This window comes from Saccostrea cucullata, unplaced genomic scaffold (assembly GCF_032062105.1).
Source record: "Saccostrea cucullata isolate Sc308-1 unplaced genomic scaffold, CSIRO_AGI_Scuc_v1 ctg1467, whole genome shotgun sequence".
Lineage (NCBI taxonomy): Eukaryota > Metazoa > Mollusca > Bivalvia > Ostreida > Ostreidae > Saccostrea > Saccostrea cuccullata.
The window spans coordinates 1-24,080 of NW_026941605.1; the positions used below are offsets into that span (position 1 = coordinate 1).

The following is a 24,080-nucleotide window of genomic DNA, read 5'->3' on the forward strand; positions in this document are numbered from 1 at the left end:
GCTCCAGATCCCGAGATGGATCAACAAATCATTCAAAGTGTGAATAAACCCATGCAAAGAAAAGCTGAATTATTATTAAATCATTTAAAGAAAACCAACGTCTTGACTTGGGATAAAGACGGAGAAATCAGTTATCGAGGTCAAAAAGTACCCGATTCTAACATTGTGGATTTAATGGCTGAAAACATGAGAACCAGATCCTTGAAAAATCGTCCGGTGCCTAAAGGATTAGATGAATTTGCTCAAGCTTTAAAAGAGACCCGTACTCCCATGGTTTACTTGCAAAATCGAGACCTTATAAAAGCCATGCAGAAACCAGGAAAAATCAGTACTCCTAAAGGGGCTTTGAGTGACGACGACGACGAAGAGAGCGGATTTCAGGATGCTTCCTCTTCTTTTTTGACCCCTATTAGTCGACCTGTAGAGGCAAGATCAAGGGTGTTAAAAAAATTCACACCTAAATATAGTCCCTATCGAGCCCAAAAGCAATTAAAAGCCCAAGAAGAAGAAGCCAATAAGAAGAAGAAATTAGAACAAATCGAGGAAAATTGGCTTCATTTGCCTAAGACATGAAGAAGAAGAAGAAGAAGGAAGTGGGGACATTTCAACAGAGATTTATTACGATCCCAAGAGAGGGTATGGAGGCATACAGACTTTGTATCGTCAGGTCAAAAGTCTGGGACATAAGATTTCTTTGAACACCATACGAGAATGGTTAAAAGAGCAAGATACCTATACCTTACATAAACCCATTCACCGAAAATTCCGGAGACAACAGACCAGAGTGACGGATATAGACGAACAATGGCAATTAGATTTAGCGGATGTGTCCAGTTTAAAGAAACATAATGACGGTTATACCTTTTTATTGTGTGCCATTGACGTCTTATCTAAATATGCATGGGTGGTGCCTTTAAAACAGAAAACGGGGAAAGAAATGATTCGAGGATTACAAGAGATTTTCCGACAAGACGGTCGACGTCCCGTCCGCATTCAATCGGATCAAGGCAAAGAATTTACCAATCGAGAATTCTTACAGGCGTTTAAATCCATTCATTTCTTTACCACTCGCAATACGGACACCAAAGCCAGTATCGTGGAACGATTTCAGAGAACCCTCAAAGCACGCATGTGGCGATATTTCACTCGGAATAAAACCAGACGGTATTTAGAGATCTTACCGGATTTAGTGTATGCTTACAATCATACCTATCATCGCAGTATCCAAAGAACCCCAGCTCAAGTGAAGCCCTCGAATGTGTTAAAAGTCTGGAAAACTTTATATGGGGAAGAATCATCACCTAAACCAAAACCCCCCAAGTTTAAAACAGGAGATAAAGTGCGCATCAGTAAAGCTAAACGCACTTTTGAAAAAGGATATTTACCGAACTGGACCACGGAAATATTTACCATTGCTCAACGAGTCCCCGGTCGGTATCCTTACGTGTATCGAGTACAAGATTATAACCAGGAGGAATTAGAAGGGACTTTTTACGAGAAAGAATTACAACAGATCATTAAAAAAGACGACGTGTACGAAGTGGAGGAAATCTTGGGGTATAAAAAGCGACGAGTCGGGAAGAAAATCATTCAAGAAGTCAAAGTCCGGTGGAAAGGATATCCCCCTAGTTTCGATTCATGGATTCCCCAAACGGATCTCATCAAATAACACCTCATTGGAAATGTTGTGGAGAGAATATTCCTCGAGAAGAAATTGTGTATTTTGCACAATTATTCATTTGTATTTCCCTCATCATCACCAGTGTGGTCATGTTAGCTTTACACGATTCTAATCGAGAATATTGGATGGTCTGTGTGAGTTCTTCGGTCGGTTACATCATGCCTAGTCCTACCATGATACATCATACCCCTAGGGTCAAGAAGACCAATTCACCCAGTTAATCCCGGAATCTAAAAATAGATACACCCCTCTATATAAAAAGGAGACACCATAACCCTAAGAGGATCATTTCTGATCTGAGTGAGGGACAGAGCACACATCATGGATTTTTTAAGCTCAGAGTATCGTTGGAAAATAGTAGAACCTGAAGGGACTAGTCACAAAGGAGAATGGATGAAAAACAAAGAGACATGTATTCAAGATTTCTTTGATAAGAATCCAGGACAAACAGGTCTCAATGAAATCTACCTGTATAAGAGATTCAAGTTACCGCACCGCCAAAGAAGCAAACAGATGCTCTTAATAGGACCCAAATCACCTAAATATGGAGAATTCAAATGGAAAGTCAATTACGTCTTGGCTCACCGAACACAGGGACCCGAGAAGACTTGGATTCATGGAAAATGGATGAAAAAAGCCAGAGATTGTATAGAAGACTATTTGAAAGAAGTGGTCGTAAAAGGATACGATATCATGGACTGTGCTTGTGAAACAGACTATTTGTACATGAGGAGACCTTTTCCCATACAAAAAGAACTGAACAGAAGTTTTGAATGTTTGTTATTATGATGTTCTTGTTATTGTTGTTGTTGTTGTTGTTATGAATAAAAAAATAAAAAGAAAAAACCAAAAAAATTCTAGTGTTGTTAGTTATTTTTCCCTATATACACACAACTAAACGCTCTATATACACACAACAGAGCGCTCTATATACACTAGCTTTGTCATGATGACGTCACAATCACGGATTTGAATCGCTGCCAAGTATTTACCTGTGTAGTCAGCATAAAAAACGTAGGTCTATCGTATTGATGCACATAATTTTTTGCACAAAAACAGGTATAAAAAGGTATCGCAAAGGTGCACACGGCTCACTAGCAGGTATATAAAGCGGAGCTGGGAGTACCCTGCACATTATTTATTTGTGGTATATGTACTTTTGTGTGTGATTTAAAAAATAAAAATTTAAAAAAAAATAAAATAAAATAGAGCACCAGGAATTATAAGAGAATTAAAATGGGAAATAAATTGCGTGTGGCTTGGATTGTAGAAAAGAAAATTTATGCTGACTACACAGGTAAATACTAACCTGTGGTTGGAAAAAGAGTGAAAGGAATTGAGAAAGCAGAAGTATATAAAGCTAGCTGGGAATGTAGAGAAACACTGTTAGCAATGAAGCCTCCTCTTCTGTAATTAATGAATTGGGATACATCATTTCTGTTAAAGCCACTTCCCATTCTCCGTCGGTTAAATCCACTGTTTGTGGCAATAAGGTTTTAAATTGAGCGGTCGTATTGCTAGAAAAAGAGGCCATAGACCCATCACTGGGTAAAGTCATGTAAAACCCACTGCTCTCGGCCATGTTCAATCTAAGACTGAGACCCTAAACCTTAAGACCTTTGTATTTATAACAACACTTTTTTTTTAAAAATTCAACAAATTTATTAAAAAAAAAATTTACACATCTATTTCTTCTTCTTCGTCTTCTGATGATCGGTCCTCAATCACTCGAGTCAACAAATGTCCTTTCTTTTCCACCGAGTCTTTAATCTGGGAAAAAGGGATGCGACAATACACGTACTCTGTAGGACAATAATGAGGTGGAAACGTCAGTCCTTTTTTCTCCATCTTGAAATAATATTTCAGACAATCTCCAATGTCCGAGTACCATGAACTTTCATTCTGAATGGTGTTGATGGGTGTCAGACGATTCCTTTGAGTACAAGTGACCCATTTGAATTGCTGATAATGTTGGTTGATTTTCACCCTCACTTTAGATCCTGTTGGAGGATAGGGGATTTTCACTCTTTTTTCCAACCACACATTCTCCAGGGAATAGCCTGGATGATTTTCATAGAAATCCATGATGGCTCCTATTTTAGTTTTCATCCACCCTCCTTGCATGTACATACACTGACTAATGGGACTCTCACAATACCAACGATACTGCATCTTTGAAACAAAAACACGTCTGACCTGTTCAGTGTCCTTTTTCAAAATGAGAGAGGGTTTGTTATATACCTCTTAATAAAACCTTTTCCTCTATTTTTTTTTTTTTTATTTTTATTTTTAAACAAACAACAACAAGAATTTTTTAAAAAACAAGTTTTTATTCAAGTAAAATATACAAAAAAAAAATTCAAGTAAAATATACAACAAATGATTTTAATGTCCTTCATATCGGCATAGGGGGCATTTCTGGTAGGAAGTCTCAAAGAGTTTCTTCACACACTTTTCACAACACGGATATTGCCGGCATTGTCCGCATTTCCATTTTCCTCGAGTCTTTTCCTCGTAGCACATCATACATTCTTTCAAAGGTCTGTTCCTGGTCATTTTCACCCATCGGGGAGGCGGTATGTTCTCAAATCCTTTCTTCCAGATGAAATATTTCAGGCACCAGCTACAACCACAAGTCTCCATGGAAGGGGGGTCTTCTACTATCCAGTGTGGCATAGGTCCTCTACATTTACTACATCCCCAGTACCAAGCAACAACTTCTCCCGCATCGTTGTAGCCGACGTATTTATGTATCTCTTTCGTCTTCTCATTGCAGTGATAACATATTGTCTTTTCTACATCAATCCAATATATAATTCTCCACACAAAAGACATGATTGCTAAATAATGAGTGCAGGGTACTCCCAGCTCCGCTTTATATACCTGCTGTGGGGCGTGTGCATCAATACGTTTTACCTACGTTTTTTATGCTGACTACACAGGTAATTACTTGGCACCGATTCAAGTCAGGGGACCGTGTGCAAAAAATATGCTGACTACATAGGTAATACTTGGCAGCGATTCAAATCCGTGATTGTGACGTCATCATGACAAAGCTAGTGTATAGAGAGCGCTCTATTGTGCGTATATAGAGCGTTTAGTTGTGTATATAAGGAAAAATAACAACACTAGAATTTTTGTTCTTTTTTTTCTTTTATTTTATAACAACATCAACAAAGAACAAGAACATCATAATAACAAACATTCAAAACTTCTGTTCAGTTCTTTTTGTATGGGAAAAGGTCTCCTCATGTACAAATATTCTGTTTCACAAGCACAGTCCATGATATCGTATCCTTTTACGACCACTTCTTTCAAATAGTCTTTTATACAATCTCTGGCTTTTTCCATCCATTTTCCTTGAATCCAAGTGCTTTCAGGTCCCTCTCTTTGGTGAGCCAAGACATATTTGACTTTCCATTTGAATTCTCCATATTTAGGTGGTATAGGTGAGCATATGGCCATGGTGTGTATCTTTGGCCATTTGCGGTCCGGTAATTTCATTCTCTTATACAGGTAGATTTCATTGAGACCTGTTTGTCCTGGATTCTGATCAAAGAAATCTTGAATACATTTCTCTTTGTTTCTCATCCATTCTCCTTTGTGACTAGTCCCTTCAGGTTCTACTATTTTCCAACGATACTCCATGATGTGCTCTGTCCCTCACTCAGATCAGAAATGATCCTCTTAGGCTTTGGGTGTCTCCTTTTTATATAGAGGGGTGTATCTATTTTTAGATTCCGGGATTAACTGGGTGAATTCGTCTTCTTCTTGACCGTAGGGGTTTGATGCATCATCCTAGGACTAGGCATGATGTAACCCACCGAAGAACTCACACAGACCATCCAATATTCTCGATTAGAATCGTGTAAAGCTAACATGACCACACTGGTAATGATGAGGGAAATACAAATGAATAATTGAGCAAAATACACAATTTCTTCTCGAGGAATATTCTCTCCACAAAATTTCCAATGAGGTGTTATTTGATGAGATCCGTTTGGGGAATCCATGAATCAAAACTAGGGGGATATCCTTTCCACCGGACTTTGACTTCTTGAATGATTTTCTTCCCGACTCGTCGCTTTTTATACCCCAAGATTTCCTCCACTTCGTACACGTCGTCTTTTTTAATGATCTGTTGTAATTCTTTCTCGTAAAAAGTCCCTTCTAATTCCTCTTGGTTGTAATCTTGTACTCGATACACGTAAGGATACCGACCGGGGACTCGTCGAGCAATGGTAAATATTTCCGTGGTCCAGTTCGGTAAATATCCTTTTTCAAAAGTGCGTTTGGCTTTACTGATGCGCACTTTATCTCCTGTTTTAAACTTGGGGGGTTTTGGTTTAGGTGATGATTCCCCATATAAAGTTTTCCAGACTTTTAACACATTCGAGGGCTTCACTTGAGCTGGGGCTCTTTGGATACTGCGATGATACGTATGATTGTAAGCATACACTAAATCCGGTAAGATCTCTAAATACCGTCTGGTTTTATTCCGAGTGAAATACCGCCACATGCGTGCTTTGAGGGTTCTCTGAAATCGTTCCACGATACTGGCTTTGGTGTCCGTATTGCGAGTGGTAAAGAAATGAATGGATTTAAACGCCTGTAAGAATTCTCGATTGGTAAATTCTTTGCCTTGATCCGATTGAATGCGGACGGGACGTCGATCGTCTTGTCGGAAAATCTCTTGTAATCCTCGAATCATTTCTTTTCCCGTTTTCTGTTTTAAAGGCACCACCCATGCATATTTAGATAAGATGTCAATGGCACACAATAAAAAAGTATAGCCGTCATTGTGTTTCTTTAAACTGGACACATCGGCTAAATCTAATTGCCATTGTTCGTCTATATCCGTCACTCTGGTCTGTTGTCTCCGGAATTTTCTATGAATGGGTTTATGTAAGGTATAGGTATCTTGCTCTTTTAACCATTCTCGTATGGTGTTCAAAGAAATCTTATGCCCCAGACTTTTGACCTGACGATACAAAGTCTGTATGCCTCCATAACCTCTTTTTGGATCGTAATAAATCTCTGTTAAAATGTCTTCTACTTTCTTCTTCTTCTTCATTTCTTAGGCAAATGAAGCCAATTTTCCTCGATTTGTTCTAATTTCTTCTTTTCTTCTTGGTCTTTTAATTGCTTACTGGCTCGATAGGGACTATATTTAGGTGTGAATTGTTTTAACACCCTTGATCTTGCCTCTACAGGTCGACTAATAGGGGTCAAAAAAGAAGAAGAGGAAGCATCATGAAATCCGCTCTCTTCTTCTTCGTCCTCGTCACTCAAAGCCCCTTTAGGTGTACTGATTTTTCCCGGTTTCTGCATGGCTTTTATAAGGTCTCGATTTTGCAAGTAAACCATGGGAGTACGGGTCTCTTTTAAAGCTTGAGCAAATTCATCTAATCCTTTAGGCACCGGACGATTTTTCAAGGATCTGGTTCTCATGTTTTCAGCCATTATATCCACAATGTTAGAATCGGGTACTTTTTGACCTCGATAACTGATTTCTCCGTCTTTATCCCAAGTCAAGACGTTGGTTTTCTTTAAATGATTTAATAATAATTCAGCTTTTCTTTGCATGGGTTTATTCACACTTTGAATGATTTGTTGATCCATCTCGGGATCTGGAGCTGCTGGTGGTGCTGCTGCTGCTGCTGCTGCGGGGGCTGGGGCTGTTGCTGCTGCTGGAGCTACGGGTGCAGGGGTTTTTTTGATAGTCGTTGGCTCTCTCGCTTGTTGTAAATAATTCCTATACCGATGAAGTTCTTGACCATATAAAGCCACTTTTTCTTCTGGAGTTAAATCTTCACGTCTGGTAATCTGGTCCAATTCTTGACCTATACTCAGCGTAGATTGAAATTCCGGAGGTTTGGGGAGTTTACCTTTGAGTTCATTCAACAGAACTTCAGGTACTAACACCATTTTACGACTCATTTTTGTATCTTGTTGTTCCTCTTCTTTTTAATGGCTTTATAGACAGAATGTCCGGCATCCAACAGTAAAGGTGCTGCTGAGATTAAAAGGGGTAAAATACCTCCTCCTTTTTGTTGTACTAATAAAGCTCGTCGTTTCTGGACAGATTGGGGTCGGACCAGTCTCCTTAAGATGTGTTTCTTAGGAGCTAGTTTTCGTTTCTGAGCCGAATTGAGAGGTAACACCCCTTTTAATAGGTTGTAGACGATCTCACAAATTTTCATAATACAATCTCCAGAACAATGTTTTAAAATCCCCGTTTTTAAGGACGAGGAATAGTGAGGGTCTGATAACACTCTTAAAAGAGGGGCATGCGCTCTTAATCGCGTACAACATCCCTTTTTTCTTCTTGGCCATCTTTGAAAACAATGAAGAGAAGTCTCTCATGTCACTCCCTTTTATAGTCTTAAGGAGGGGCATACCCTCCGTGTTTGTCGCTCTCGTGTTTATCTCTCGCTTTCTCCCTGACATAAATTTTTCCACAATATCGGCATTTGTATCTCAGGCCTTTAGGAAGTTGAGGGGTGGAGGCCGTCAAGGGTTGAAAGCGTGTGATTTTAGGGACATGAATGGGAACTTTAATTCCAGGGGAGGAGGAGGGAATGCCCACATTCACTCGAGGAAACACTTCTAAATCGCTGGCTCTTTGACTACCTATGGGTCCCATAGCACGATCCATTCTCAGTTCTGCTTGTTTCTTGAGCAATTCTCCTATGGTCTGTCGTCTTTGTTCCTTGAAATACTGATTGATTTCGTTTTTTAGACTTTCGGGCATGGCTTTACGTTGAGCTAGAGTTTGAGGAGCAGATTTTCGCCTTTTTGCCCCTGTTTTCTTGGGTGGGGCTTTTTTCTTCTTAGGAGGGGCTTTTTTCTTCTTCTTTTTTCTGCTCTTTTGAGCTGCTCCTCCGACACGGACCATCCAATCTGGAAACACTCTTTGTTTCTTATTATCGACTCTTACCACTACACTCTTTAAACGACGAACCCGGCGTTTTTTAGGACTATCCCATTTGAATAAATGACGAATGATGACTCCACCTAGAAATCCAGCTCCTCCGCGTTTTAAAATAGCTGTTTTTCTGTCTTCGTCACTGGCCGATTGATCGGCTATGATCTTTAAATCTTGACGATGATTATTAATAAACTTTTGGGTCTGTTTATTGATAGGTAAGACCCCTTTTATTAAATTGCGAGCTCCCATGGCAAACCAATTCAATAAGGCTTTACGCCCTAATTCGATTAAATGGGCTCGCTTCGCGGGATCTCGTTCCCGCTGTAAACGCCGTAAGGTTCTCACTAATTTACTCTTGGCTGATGGAGGCATGATGAGAGTGAAATAAATAATGACCCAGAAGAGTGTGAAACACTTTTATTTATACTCTTGAGGCATATGTACAGTCAACATTTCAAACATTCGACTTCTCAATCGGTATTGGTCTGGGGTATGGGGACTCAAGTCCACGAGAAGATATCCGTGAGGTATCTGGGTGGCTTCTTGATAAGCAGACATCAAATGAGGTAAAGCTAGCTGACGACTCAACACACTGATCTGAGATTTGTCTCTGGGATTTTTGAATAAGACTAAATAATGAGCATTCAAACTAATGGTGCGATGAGAGGCAGCTCGATCAAATAAATTCTGAGTGATGTAAATCACACTGGTATTCCGATGATGCGCTTTGCGGGTAAACCAATCCACAATCGATTCGATGGCTTTTCCTCCCATCATGTCGTCAAAAATGAGTAAATGGGGCACACTCAAATTGGCTACTAATTTCTCGTCGTCTTCTGGAATATTTCGGATGAAAGATACCTTCTCTTTTAAAGAAGTGTAAGCGGGTTGCCATTCCCGATAACACCAGACGATTTTTTCGGGCATGGGGGTGATCCAGTCTAGATTGTTCACTAATGTCTTGACGAATTCTGTTTTGCCCGATTTCGAGGGTCCAGCAACCACCATGGTAAACTCGTGTTTCAATTGAAAAGAAGGGAGGGGTGTCTCCTCGGAATACATGTCGATCAATGAAGGAAAAGTTGGGTTCAGGGTCTTATTTATACTTAACACAGAAATAGGCGTTTGGACTGTTGAATCTCGCCTCGACAGATGGGGCAAACATGAAAAGAAGGATGCACACAAGGCACAGCAGCATACGTGTCCGCAAGGTAGAAAAACGATTTGTAATTCCTCGTCTAAACAAATGTGACATTTTCCTCGAGCCTGGACGTCTGGTTGTGGGTTCAGTAGAGGTTTAATCTCAGGTAAAGGTTTATATCCCTGTTGTTCTAAACACGTAATAAACACATTCATCACCCACCCTCGTCCTTTATACAGATTGATGTAAGGACAATTGGGGTTCCAATATGCATGTTCTACACAAGGATCGTCCTCGGGATCCCAATTACTAAAAGTCATTCCACAATGAAAACAGGTAGCCTTATCTTTCACTCCCCTGTAGTAAAGCCCGGCTCGAGCTAGGTCTGGTATTTTTCCTAAGAGAGGTTCTGGCCATCCCTGCTCAAAAGTAGCTTCTCTCTTTGAGAGCCGAGCATACTGGGGATAACGCATGGGTTCATCTAGCAATTTCTCAGTCATGACTGAACTTTTGATTTGTATTGCTCCCCTTTTTATAGAGAAGAAAAACAACACATAAAACAACAATTCAATTTTTTTTTTTTTTTTTTTTTAATTCAATGTCAACATTGAACATATCAATAACCATAAGGTAAAGTGTTATAATTCTCTACAATTTGTCTCTTATCATACACAATTCTATACTTTTTCTCTAATGGTTTGGTCACGAGTTCATGATCACGAGTCCTCTGGATTTTGTTGGGATAAAGTACTGTCACTTCCTCTATTTCTTCTTTGAGCATTTTTTCTAAAGTCTCTGGGCACACGATCTGGGAGGTACGATAGTTGAGAGTGATTCCTTTGACTTTATGAACCTCGGTTCCTTTGGCCGTCCGGTAAGCATAATTTTTAGGGCCTGCCGACATGAATTTGATGATGTGATCCCCGTCTAATTCGTCGGTCCATTCTCCTAAACTATTACCCAAAGTAGGATTAAAGGCTCCTTCCCGATGTTGGTAAATGATACTGTCTGTATCGAAATAAAGGACCCGATCTCCTAAAGGTTGTAAAGTCTCGTAGAGGTGTAAGCGGGCATGCGCGGTAGTAAAACAAGCCAGGACCACGTTTCCAAAGGGACATTCTTCGACGAATTCCTGTTTGTCTTGATAATTCACTAGCATCTTGTCTTCACTGGGGTTCTCTTTATTGTCTAAGAGTTGCATGCCCTTGATGTCGAGAGTCGAATCTTGTAAGAGTTGCTGTAATTCCTCTTCTTCGTCCAAGTATCTGGTTTTGGGTAATAACAAGCGTTGAGCAAATTTTCCCCACAGACAATTTAAAAAGAGTTTAGCAATGGTTCTTCTCACTGGATTCTTCTCGATACTGAGAATGTCCATCATGAATCCTTCTTTGTATAACACTTGTCGAATGTAATCTTGTTCTTGTTCTGAGGTCTTACAGTCGGGGGGAAATCCGGACGCTTCCTGTTTGATCTTGAGGAAGGTATCGATGTAAGATCTGAATAACTCTTGACTGCTTTCTTTAAAATGCCACACTTCGTAGATTCGATCTAAGGTATATCCCATGTCTAGGGCTTTATGTAATTCGGTCGTCACCCAAGTACCCGTGAGACTACGTTCCTGGTCGGTGTGTTGACATCGATCTTGAGACGTAGAATCCTGTCGTTCGGCACACGTGCGACATAAGGGAAATAATAACTTGCCTCCCGTCCGATAAGGTAATACGGGGTGATAGAGGTCTTGGGGAGGTAAGACCCGACAGTGAATGAGACCGAAATAATTTCTCACGTCCTGGAACTCGTCTGTGATGATCTCGGGATGCCCTACGGGAAATGGTCTGTGTTTCAACACGTAAGGGTATAGGGAACAAACGTCCACGTATCTCATGTCCCCTTCCTCACAATATAATTTAGTGGCATTGGTCCGACCTCCGTACAGGGCTTCTCGAGGTTTCAAAGGATCGGGAATGTCCAGGTTTCCTACAAATTGCTGTAAACTCTCATCTTTTTGCACTTGCTGATCGAAATCGTGCTCCCAGATACCACGGACGGTATACCCCATGTTTTCTAAATCGCCAGTCCTTCTGAGAGTTTCTTCGTGTAATTGCTGGTAAGTATATTGGGTCCGATGAGGATGAGTTTCGGTCTGTAAACTGGGATAGCAGGTGGGGCATCCGTGCCAATAGCACCCGTAAAATTCGTAGACGGTGCGAGTCGCTTCCTGGTATCCGTCGACGGTATAATTTCCGATCTGGACTTCGCCCCCGTTTCTGGCATGTTGTATGTGACATCCACTCTGTTGACTCATCCAGGTGAGCCACCGACAGGCTTTAGCCGAATATTGTCGTGCCGGTTGATACCCGAGGTTCGGAATGATGGCAATGGTGTCTTCAGGCATGAAATTTCGACGGTAGGCTAAATTAGCAGCACTGGCAAAAGTGATGGATTCCTGGAAAGGGTCCACATTGACCAAACTCTTGAGGGTGGATCTAAACTTTGCACAGCATCGGCGTAAAATGTCGACGTCCGAGATACAATACCCTACAAACTCTTTCTGGAAATCAAACACTTTTCCCCTCTGTTGGTCGTACCATTCAAAAAAAGCCCGTCGTCCACTGATAGACATTTCGTCAGGATTGTAAAAAGCTGCCGGTGGATAAGGTCCTACGTAATTCTGGTTCTGTTCCGTATTAAAAAAGTGAGGGAAATAACCTTTCTTCAATTCGTCGAATCCGAAAGCGGAGGGCATCTTAGCCAAAGGAAATGGTAAGAAACTATAGGAGTCGATGAATTTCAGTCCGCATATTTCCATGTACAAGATCTTACTGCCGTTCATGATGACGTTAGGTTTCAGGGGGGCAGAATGCACCAGGTGATTCAAAATGAATTGTCCGTCGTAGCCTTTGAAGTTATGGGCGATGACGATGGCCTCGTCGTGTACTAAAGTGGAATTCTTAGTACCTGTAGTGGGTTGTAATAACCAGTCCATGAACTTCTTTAAGGTGTCTGGTCCTTGAAATAGGTGCTGACGGGGTCCCATGTGTTGACAATGAGGGCAGGGCTGGTCTATGGGTAAGTGACCGCAATGTTGACAAACGCGATGTGCCACACACAGATTAGGGATGTGAATGCCGGTTTCCTGAGTGCATTCGAAATCGAAATAGATGTAAAACTCTAAAGTGTCTTTCCCCTTCTTCTTCTTCTTCTGGGGCTTCTGTTGTACGTAGCACTGATGATCGGTATCGACGATTTTCTTACAGATCTTACATTGTTTCTGTCCTCCGCATTTGTGATGAGGGAATAATTTCTTAGGTGTCCAGGACTGACACTTCTCGCATTGTTCCATTAAATTGCAGACAGTAGTGGTGGTCTTCTTACTATGAGGTCTTAAATGATTTTCGTAGCAGGTCCTGTTCTTAAACATTCCATGGCATTCCTGGCATTTAATCTCGATCCCTTCATCGGGACATTTAGGGTGATGTCCTAAACAATAGGGACAGCGATGAGGGCACTTGGAGCGATGGTCTGTGACATTCCTGTACCCCACGTCGCAATGATCACAGTAATATTGGTTCCCCGTTACTCCCGGCATGGATATGATGGCATCGTAATGATGGTCGTCTAACAATATGTTCAAACAAGTTCCATCTCCCCAGCCTTTGAAGATGCGCTCTAAGATGAGTTTAGTCGAAGTAGACTTGAACTGAAATATTTTCAGTCGATACTGAGGAGCTAATACCTGTTGTAATTTGGTCCACTCTGCAGATCCACAAGCTAGAGTGATATCACACTCGGCCTGTTCCATGAGGGCTATGGCTTCTCGTTTCTGGTCCAAGGATTGCCTATCCCCCTTCCGCATAGCAAGCCATTGTTTTTCCCATTCGGGGTCTGGATGTTCCGGTTTTTGACTGTGTAATCGAGTCACGACGATGGCTCTAGCCAAACAAAATTTATCCCAGGGATTGACGATCCGAACGATGGATTGTTTATTGTTCTTAAAAGTCTCCTTATTCACTTGTAAATGTTTGGTTCTGTCTCCACCACTTCCCTCGGGATACTTGACCCGAAACATATCAAATTCCATGCCCCCGTCGCCCAGTTTGAACCCCTTTCTGGATTGTTGCACACGTTCTATTTTGTCTAAAATGACGTCCTCGTTAAAATGTTTACATTGAGTAAACTCGTACCAAATCTCTGATTCCAGAGATTTGTGGCGTATGTTCAGGCGGAGGTAATCGTTAGGATTACACTGCATTTTCGATTTGAAAGTTTGTAACATGTGTCTGAATAATCGCCGAACGAATCCTCTGTTTTCTTCCTCTGGAAACTCCTTAAAAATCACAGTGTAAAAATCCTCTTGAGCTTTAAATTTTCTAGAGTGCACCCTTTTATTTACTGTGACTCGATAATACTGGGATATGGCCTTGGGTTTGGGTGGTGAATGAATAGGTAACTTTGACCCCTCATGCGCCCTAGTCCTTTGCTGTTGCTGTCGTTGTTTTTCTAGTTGAGCTCTTCTCTGTAATAGTCTGGCATTTCTTTTCTGAAGCTTTAATTCTCGCTCTTTATTTTCATCAAGAATTTGATTTAATTCTCTTTCCCGTAGTTGTCGTTGTTGTTGTAGTTGTTGTTGTTGTCGTTGTTGTTCTAATTGAGCTCTTCTCTGTAATATTTTAGCATTTTTTTCCCGGAGCTTTAACTCTTGCTCTCTTTTCTCATAAAGAATTCGTTCTAATTCTCTTTCCCTTTTTTTCCATTTTAATAATCGCTGAGCATGTAACTGTCTTTCTCTAGTAGAATCCATGACCCCCCGGCGGGGAGCTGGATCTGACAGTAGCATGAGCCGAAAGTCGGAGAAAAGCCGTATTTATACAGTGGATGACGTCACAATGCATAGGTAAGCATATTTTTTGCACACGGCCCTAAACAAACTTGAATCGCTGCCAAGTATTACCTGTGTAGTCAGCATATTTTTTTGCACACATCTGCACTCTCTTGAACCACCTATCCCCCACAGGGGCTGCACTCTATTGACCCACCTATCCCCTCCAGGGGCTGCACTCAGTTGACCCACCTATCCCCCCACAGGGGCTGCACTCCCTTGACCCATCTATCCCCCACAGGGGCTGCACTCAGTTGACCCACCTATCCCCCCACAGCCCCAAAAGTGCACTCAGTTGACCCACCCGGCTAGGCCCCTTATACTACTCATACAGTTTCAAAAAATGGCATACACGTGCTAGATGAAAATGTCAAACCGGTCAAAAATTGGCCAGAACCTCAAAACGTTAAAGACGTTCAAAGTTTTTTAGGCCTGGCGGGATATTATCGCCGTTTCATTCCAAATTTTAGTGAAATAGCGAGTCCAATGACTCAGTTGACTAGGAAAAATAAAATATTTAACTGGACCACAAAATGCTCAGAATCCTTCCAAAAATTAAAAGAGTTGCTCATTAATGCACCGATTTTGACTTTTCCAACAACTGAAGATCATTTTATTCTAGATACAGATGCGAGTGCAAATGGTATTGCTGCCGTTTTATCTCAAGTTCAAAACGGTCAAGAACGTGTCGTTAGCTATGCTAGCAAAACGCTAAACCAAGCAGAAAAGCGTTACTGCACCACAAAGCGCGAACTTTTAGCTGTCGTCTATTTTGTGAAACATTTCAATCATTATTTATGGGGTCGACATTTTACTGTCAGGTCAGATCATTCGTCCTTGACTTGGATTAAAAATTTCAAAGATCCAATAGGAATTCTTGCACGATGGTTGAGCATACTTGAGACTTATGATTTCAAAATAGAGCATAGAAAGGGTGTAAAACATACAAATGCAGATGACTTATCGCGTATTCCAATACGCAGATGCCCCTGTCAAAATTGTCCTGATTGTTCAAAACATTCGAGTGCCCGTGTAAATCCAATCTCAATAAATCAAAGTACCGAAAGTACTGAAAGCACAGAAAGTAATCATGGTTTATGGATGGAATCTTTATCAACAACAGAAATAAAGAACTTGCAAACAAATGATCCATCTTTAAAGCCCATCATTGACTTAAAAACAGAGTACACCGAAAAGCCCAATCGTTCTGTACTGTCAAATTCAAATACTGAAACTAAAATTTTATTTAGTATGTGGGACACTTTGGAACTAAATGAGGGAATATTGTATCGCGTAAATGTCAACAATATTGGCGATAAAAAATATCAGTTTGTAGCTCCTTTCGAATTAAGGCAAAAGATTTTAGAACAATTACATAACAACAGAACTGCAGGACATCTCGGTCAAGATAAAACGATCTCATCTGTCAAACATAGGTACTACTGGGTTGGTTTGAATGCTGATGTTCAAAGATGGTGCTCACAATGCGATCAATGCGCAAGACGAAAACCTGGTCCTGGTGTAGGTACATCTGAACTTCAATCTAGCAAAATTGGGTATCCCTTAGAAAGAATTGCAATAGATATTATGGGTCCCCTTCCAGCAACCTCAAATAGCAATGAATATATTATGGTTGTTGGTGATTACTTCACTAAGTGGAAAGAGGCTTATGCTTTACCAAATCATACTGCGTATACAGTCGCAGATAAACTCTGCACCGATTTTTTCAGTAGATTTGGAGTACCACGGGTAATAAATACAGATCAAGGCCGGGAATTTGAATCTTTGCTATTCACAGCTCTTTGTACAAATCTTGGGGTAGAAAAAACTAGAACTACACCCTATCACCCTCAATCCGATGGTATGATAGAGAGGTTTAACAGAACTTTGCAAGATATGCTCTCAGCTTTTGTCAACGAGAATCGTGATGATTGGGACGACCATTTGCCTTATGTTATGATGGGGTATCGTGCAACACTGCACAAAAGTACAAATTGTAGCCCAAATCTATTAATGATGGGTCGAGAATTGTCCCTGCCTATTGACATTATGATGGGTTTGCCTCCTAATACTCCAGATGACAAATGTCCTGTTATGTACATAGAATGGCTAAAGAATACTATGAGAAATGCTTTCAATTTTGCACATACCCATCTTCAGTCTGCTCTCCAGAGACAAAAACTAGATCATGATATTAATGCTAAAACCAGACAATTCACTCCTGGAAATTGGGTTTGGAGATATTATCCCCCTAGTGCAGGACAAAAACTTGGTTTAGGATGGACGGGACCTTATCTCATTTTGGGAAAAATTTCAGACATAACCTACAAAATTCAGAAAAATGAAACATCCCCATCATTAGTAGTTCATGTTGACCATCTCAAACCATATAGAGGCAGAAATTTCCCTGAAAATTGGTTACTATCAGATACACAAATTAGCTCAGAATCAGAGACTGAATTGTCTTTAGATGATAGGGATAACTCATGTGTAAACCCAACATCTGATTTCTCTCCCCGTAGAACTCGTTGTGGAAGACCCATTAAGCCTAGAGATGTATATAGTCCCTCATAAAGCGTTTTACATATTAGTCGTTTTAGAGAATTTTAGTTCAAGGGATGTAAACTTTGAGTTATTGTTTGAATTTATAGGAATATTTTATGATTACTTTAACTGTTACTTAATGTAACAAAGATTTACCCATTATTTTATTGATAGTAAACAATAACCCTTTATAATTATTGATATATATTTCAGTATCATGGAAGCCGATGATTTGCATGTAAAAGAGGACGAGTTAGTACAGTTCCATCAAAACTACTGCAGAACGCACTGGCCTTCCCAAGGCATGGCCTGTGAGGTCAACGGTTGTGATCCGTGTATTTATCCCACTCTTAGAAAATATATGCGACACTGGCAGAAATTCCACAAAGAATTCCATGAAGTGTTGGAATGTAGCTTATGTTCTCACAAATACGAGAAATTATATTTTCTCATACAACATTTTCAGAGAGACCACCATCTGCATATTGAGGCAAGTAAAGAGATGGCAGCTAAAGCTACACGTGTAAATATCAGGAATTCGCAATACCAAAGTCCAGGGGATATCTTACCACCGATCTACTGGAGGAATTTTGATACCGAACCCAGCATTACTGACAGAAAAATGGCAGAGAAAAGGAAGAGGGAACAACAAGTCGCGGAGAACAGAGTGAATTGTAGAAACATTTTACCTGAGGAGGAATGTAATACCAATTCCAGAGATGAAGTGGTTAAGTTTGATGAGAATGGTAATGCCGAGCTGAGGCTAAAGAAGAACTACTATCCAAAGCGAGAAAAACTTTTAATTACATGCAATTTCACAGCAGAAAATTTCGAAATTTAAGTCTAAATTCAAGAACAATATAAGTAAACCCTCTTTACAGGTGGAGCCAGTCATTTTTGTATATAACAGATTATATTTTTGTACATATTTATATATATATATTTTTGCTGATCATATGTTTTTTGTATAATTATAAGTATATACTTTAATGTTGTTGATATTATTTATTAATTGTTAAAATTTATTTTTGATATATTTATTGAATCTTTTTTCAAATATAATATATACATTTATTTATAAACACAGTTATAATTAATATGGTAGGTGTCATGAGTAGATATTTATTAGTAAATGTAAACATTTCCTAAAATTTTGGGGGGAGGAGGGTAGTAGATTTTACTTTTGGCCTTCCATAAAATTAAAGGTATCCAGTTTCATACAGCCTATCGAGAGATATATTTTGGCTATCGGTGGTCAAGTGTCAGTCAAGCATGGAGGGTATCCACTGGTCACTTTCACTCCTTTTATTCTTTTATTCTAAATCATGACAAACCTTTATATTATTTATATTATTAATATTTTTTTGTATAATAAATTGTTGAAACTTTACAAGTTGTTTTATTTAAGGAAAGTTAACCTTGGTCCAGAACAATAATATTTCGGAACGAACCTGGGTAAAACTGAGTGAAAATATTTTAGAGTGGGACCTGTATGAATTTTTAAGGCGGATTCCGCCTGGAATTTGGGTGGAATTGAGCAGGAATTGGCAGATTCCGGGCGTACTTGAGGCGGAGACGGAATTTTCAAAAAGTTACGCCTCAGGAGAAGAGACGTCTTACAGGCGTAATTTCTAATTTCCGGGCGTCAATTGGCAAGTTCAGATTTTCCGGGCGTAAAATGGCAGGAAAATAGAAACAAAAATTACGCCTGGAACTTTCAGGAGAAGTAAAAGCCTCTGATTGGTCAATTTAATTATCAATTAAGGGTCATTTCAGATAGGGGGTTAAGTTTGAATTTGATCATGAAGGAGGGAGTTTAGTGTGAGTGAAATAGGAAATGCAGATATATCAACATAAGGCTTTTACACTACTTCTGGATGACACAGTATCTGCTGGTAGGTGTGATCATTAATATCTGGTACCTATTTGAGTAAATTTGATTAGGATAATGTACAATAATATAGTTTTAACTTGTTGACCCTAAAATTACTTTAGATGCACACATTCTGAGGAATAACAGTCTGATAGTCAGGCTGCAGTGAGTCTGAGGAACTGTAAACTACTGAGTAAATGAAGAACTGTATTGAGTATCTAAAATGTTTCAATATGAATACTAATGTGATAAAATGTACCAGTATTGTAAAAGTTTGTTAAATTCTAAATACACACGCAATCTTGGTGGTGTTTAAGTGTCCCTTAATACACAAAATTTATGAGTTACATTTCAATACTATATGTTAATGACCTGTCATTATGTTTTCTTACAATTCAAAAGGCTGAATTTTTAGCTTTAACATTGTAAATCATAATCTAAATGTTTTTCTTTGTTAACATTGGTAAATATCTAGGTTTTTAGGTCACATAGTATTATATAATAATAAGGACATTCCAGGCGTAATTCTATTCCAGGCGTCATTTTAGTTTCCAGGCGTAATTTTTTTCCGGGCGTCATTTATTTTTCCAGGCGTAGCTCATTTGCATTTTTCGCCTCAAATTCCTGCCCATTTCCTCTTGTTTTCCGCTTGGGTTACGCCCGGAACCTGTGTATCACCATATATAGAGAGACAAACTGACGCACGGAATTCTCTCTCCAAGTACGCCTCAATTCCCCCTATATTCCGGGCGGAACATTTCGTACAGGGAATTACAACTCCTACACTTGCATGCATTTCGTAAACCTAACGTTCGTGATCTGTAAGTAAGTTTGGATAAAATTTGTTTCTGAATGAATGTAAACATTACATGTTAGGCTACAGGCATTACTACTTTTTAAAACTTGAATTTGTTTTCGTTTTGTTACGTACTGATATGAAAGTGAAAGTAGAAACCCTGTATGTCAGTTGGCGTTATGTATGTTGAGATCGTTATCAAGTCCGGATTCCTTCTTCAACTTAATGACAAATGTTTGTTTTTATGGCCTATAGAATGATGCATTCGGCAACTTGAGTTCAGTGTCACAGTGCTGTTTTTTTCGGTCCAAAGAGCCCGAAGCTGATAAGACTGGCGATTGATCCTGAAGCTGATTTGACAGACGATTGCATCATCACAATATTGAAGGTAAAAATAAATACTTGCAATAAAAAATCAAAGTATCTGTAATGTCTCTTTATGACAAAATATTTCTTTATTTTTTTTTCTTTTATAATTCTACATAATACATTGTTTGCATGGCTTCATCAAAAATAAATTCAACTCAACTCAATACTCTAGAAATTTTATTCTACATTATAATTTTAATCCAGTGCACTTAAAATATGCAAAGTATGAATAGATTTTGCTGGCTGTAAAGGCTATGAAACTATATAGTATACAATAACTTTTTGGGGAGAGGGGGGATAAATTGGATTTTTGAATTTCAACTAAAAATTTATAACAGTGAAGGTATAAATACATGTGCATGTACGTGTGTAAAAATGAAAGAACATCAGTTAGCTAATCCATTGAATATTTACATCTATGTATTCATTGACTGACAATTATTTTTCCCCCCAACACTAGTGAATGATGCGCGTGCCTATAGTTTCGGGTTAAATGTTAAATATATTTAAGACTATAGAGAACCTACAAACTTGTACTTTCTCTTTTTAATAGTTTAAGTTTTAATTAAATGTATTCTTAGAAAATATCTACTGTGTGAGACTGTGAGTATTTGTCTTACAGGTTCAATATACAGTCAGCCTCTCATAAGATAAAGAACAAATCCCAAGATCCAAGGCTTGCTTCAAAGTTAAGGTAACTACACACTGTTAAATAAACTTTGTTATAGTCTTCCCAAAAGTTTGGGATATTTTGGAATCACAATGTCTGTTTTTCTGCCTGTCTACAGTCTGTAGTATTTTTTGTCCAAAAATAATATACATGTATTTGTATCAGAATCTTCTTAATTTTTTGACAATCTGAATTAATATATACTGTTTGAACATTCCAAAGAATGAGTGCACTTAAGTACGTCATTTGGAACCTTTTCGGCTACCCATTTTAAGCTTAACATTACAATATATCGCTAAATTAATCTATTATTAATGTGCAAGCATATGCTCTTGATATTTATTTCTAGAATTTTTTGTCATACATATTTCTATGATTACAGAAAATGTAATTGAAAAGAACATGTAAAAGCCTTAAATTCCGGAAATTTGAACGGGACCACTTTCGAATCTAAGGTATCCCCAAATAGGCGGAGACATTTAAACCGCATGGTTGTGGAATGTAAACATTGGCACATATGATTTTTTCGCATTGCGAATTGAAATGGAGAGGAGAGAGAGAGAGAGATTGTGTTGATTTCATGGTGCACAATTATTAAATGATTCTAATGTTAAGGGATGGGATAAATTAGTGTCTCGCTGTGCAGACCATAATACAGAGGCGACGTAAGCCTATGCATGTACTTACTAATGACACTGTCAATACCAGAATTCTTTCAAAACACCCCTAATGAAAAGCATAAAGATAAATAAGAGACATATTATCTTCAAACCCTATTAAAATTTGCGCAAAAATCTCCCATAGTTTGAAGTTGGAAGTACGATAGATAATGTCACAACAGAGACTTAAACACAATGAAATTTTCAATGAAAGCGTTAGCGTATCGAACAGCAGAAGGTCACGTGAGAAAGGTGATTATAATATCAATCGTTCTTGCTCAGTGACCGGTTAATTTAGTAGCTATCTCGACCCTAGATTGGGGACATTTTTTTGAAAAATAGATATGAGCCGCAACTTGGCCAACATTTTCCTTTGGATATGTATAAGTTTAAGTTAAAATACATATTCTGTGCAAATAACAAAAATGGCCAAGTTGCGGCTCGATGTAAACAAAGTCGTTGAAAACTGGTATGCATATGAATAACAATAGAAATGAGACAAAACTGTTAGACCCCCGTCTCAAAAGCTAGTGTCGTTCGGCATTATTTAATACTTTCATGTAATATAATATACCAAAACCTGCTCTGAAGACATTGTTTAATACCTATAAAACATAAATTTAATGAATTTTGGAATTTTATTTTGCGCAAAACATCGGGATCCAACTCTCATAGCTTAAGTGCACTCATTCTTTAATTGTCAAAATAACAAAAAATTGCTTTTTATGATTTTATTATGAAGCATATCTTTCAATAGTGTAATTGTTTTGCAAATTACATCATAGGATTCCTCAAAACACCTAGTATAACATATATAACGTTAGTTTTATCTTGTATCATATCTGTGTCAGTGAATTAGGCATACATTTCATAATTTGTTTGCTGATTATGATTTGTTTGCTGATTATACCTAAGTAACTTTTATAACTCATAGAATTTAAGAATTATTTTTTTTTACTTTTGAAATTTTTGTAGAGACCATTCTGTGCCACAAAGAAATTGTTCAGGTTCTGTGCCACAAAGAAATTGTTCAGGAAGAGGAGAAGTGGTGGATATTCAATTTTGGTACGGTACAGTTCAAAGAGATTTTCAAAATTGTCATGGAAGATCAAAGGGAGGACAACTGAAAAAATTGAAAGATACAGAAGGAAAAAGAACAAGGAAATATATGGAATAATTTTGAAATGGGGAGGATGTACACAATCTTGTCTGAATTTGAGCTGTGAAAATTTCCCATATTCTTATTGTATGCTGGAATAATCAATAACTTGATTTTTCATAAATTTACAATAGAGAATACATGACAAATGTTATTGCTGATATTTCAATTTTGCTTTGGACACTTTCATGTCATATGGTATTTTTATACATGAACTAATTATGTTATTCATTTGTACATGTACAGTATACATGTTTAACTACTAAATCATTTTGTTGAAATCTTATAATTTGTACTCATGTTAGAATATGTTAAATACATGTATCCACAAATGCTACTGACTTGTTTGTATATTTTCTTGTTTAGAATGTACACTGTGAAAAATAAGTTATTTCTCTTGATGAAAATAATTTTATCAAAAAAGTTGTGTAAGCATTTTAAGATATTTTAAAATATTTAACCAATGAAGATAGATCATTGTAATGTAATGAATTTTCATCTAAAGCAGAAATATCTGATTTTTAAATGTGTACAAGAATGTAAAAAATATTGAAAAAGAACACACATGTGTTTCATATGATTCACATATGATGTCCTTTTTATATGATTCTCATATGTAAATGGCTTCAAACACACTTAAATCATTCATATGAAAATCATATGTAGTTATTTTCATATGATTCACATATGTGGATCATATGTAAATCATGTGTTTTGCTTCACATGATTCACATATGATGCCCTTATTCTATGATTCTCATATGAAACCAATCATATGAGAATCATATGATACTCATATGAGAATCATATGTGGCTAAGTTGCCTGTGTACACGACGTTTACGTCAGCTACTCCAAGAGGTTTCAGTTTTTCTCCGGAGTAAGTTTTTAAGGTTACACTTGTGTCCTTCAGTTTTCTGTTGGGAAACAGCTCTGTAAAAACTTTTTCGGGAACAATGGAGAGCGCAGAACCGGTCCATATTGACCTTTTTTTCGTCAATACACACGTCCACCATAATTTCGTTCCTTTTCCCGGTATGCACAGAATACAACCCTAAGTCACAGCAGCCGTCTTCATCCACTGCATGTACTTTCTTCGGGAAGGACTTATCCTTCGCACGACATGCCGCCTTGATATGTCCTTTCTTCTTACATTTGTGACATGTTGCATCTTTGAATCTGCATTCTTCTGCTCTGTGACTACTTTTGTTACATCGGTAACAATTCACACACTTCGGTTTTTCAAGCCTTGCTTTCGATTTCTGGAATTTTAATTTGTTGACACCATACTCGCGACTTTTTCCCTGCAATTCCAAGGCGTCTTTTGATGCAATTTCCATAGCGACCGCTATTTGGATTGCCTTATCCAGGGTGAGCCCC

At 38.5% G+C, this 24,080-nt stretch overlaps 1 long non-coding RNA gene across 1 annotated transcript; it reads left to right on the top strand.

Moving 5' to 3' along the window:
• Positions 1–19,861: 19,861 nt before the first annotated feature.
• On the top strand, positions 19,862–22,994 carry LOC134258154 (uncharacterized). The gene is made up of 3 exons (XR_009990098.1): positions 19,862–20,233; positions 20,837–20,908; positions 22,519–22,994. It is a non-coding gene; the product is annotated as an uncharacterized LOC134258154 (long non-coding RNA).
• The last annotated feature ends 1,086 nt before the right edge of the window (positions 22,995–24,080 follow it).